We start from the raw sequence: 918 nt of genomic DNA, 5'->3' as shown, positions 1-918 counted from the left end.
CGAAGACAATAATTCAGCAAATTCTGAAAATGCTTTAGTTAACAAATCTGGAGAGTAGTTAGGTGGGCAATAAAGATTCATAATAGTAATGTCTTTGCCACTTAAGACGCCATTTATAATCACAAATCTTCCATACTTGTCCTTTATACATTTTTTTAATTGGAATGGTAGATTCTTGTGTATCAATATAGCAACCCCTCTGCTACTGGTGGTAAAAGAAGAGAAATACACCTGACCAACCCAGCTGTATTTAAGTTTGAGATGCTCACTGTCCTCTAAGTGGGTCTCTTGCAGTAGAGCCACATCCACCCCCTCCCTCCTCAACAAAGAATAAACCTTTCTTCGCTTGACATTACGGCTCAGACCCCTTATATTCCATGAGCAAAGTTTTAACTTATTACTTGGCATCATTCTATTGGCAATTATAATGAACTAAGTTGAGTGTCCATACAGATGACAAGAGATGTAGTTCTATATAGCCTACGCTAAATTGTACTGCTTTTAGAGGCATGTTTTGAGGTAGTTTGCCCAAATATATCGACATAATACGCTGAATGTTGGAGACCAGTACTAAGCATGAACACAAAGCCAAAACATATGGAACCATAACAGTAGAAAACTAAACATGTTAAAGAGATAAAGAAAAGAAAAAGAAGGGGAAAGGTTATATTTAAAAAAATGGATGATGGGGGTCCTTCCCCAGGTTGCGGGGGATTGCTAATCTGTAAGACGCCTCCACTAGGGCCAAGTGTGTGTATCACACCACGTCAACAGAAAGAAAAAACAAAGCAAGTGACATAACCCAGTTGGCCTGGGCCCACCGCAACACCCAATTATTAAATGATAAACCAAGATTTTCAGCCTATAGGCCTCTAAATGTGAATCATCATCTACTCTTGAACCAGCTGGACTTCCATT

This window comes from Etheostoma cragini, chromosome 10, assembly GCF_013103735.1.
Source record: "Etheostoma cragini isolate CJK2018 chromosome 10, CSU_Ecrag_1.0, whole genome shotgun sequence".
Lineage (NCBI taxonomy): Eukaryota > Metazoa > Chordata > Actinopteri > Perciformes > Percidae > Etheostoma > Etheostoma cragini.
This window is presented reverse-complemented; position numbering follows the sequence as displayed.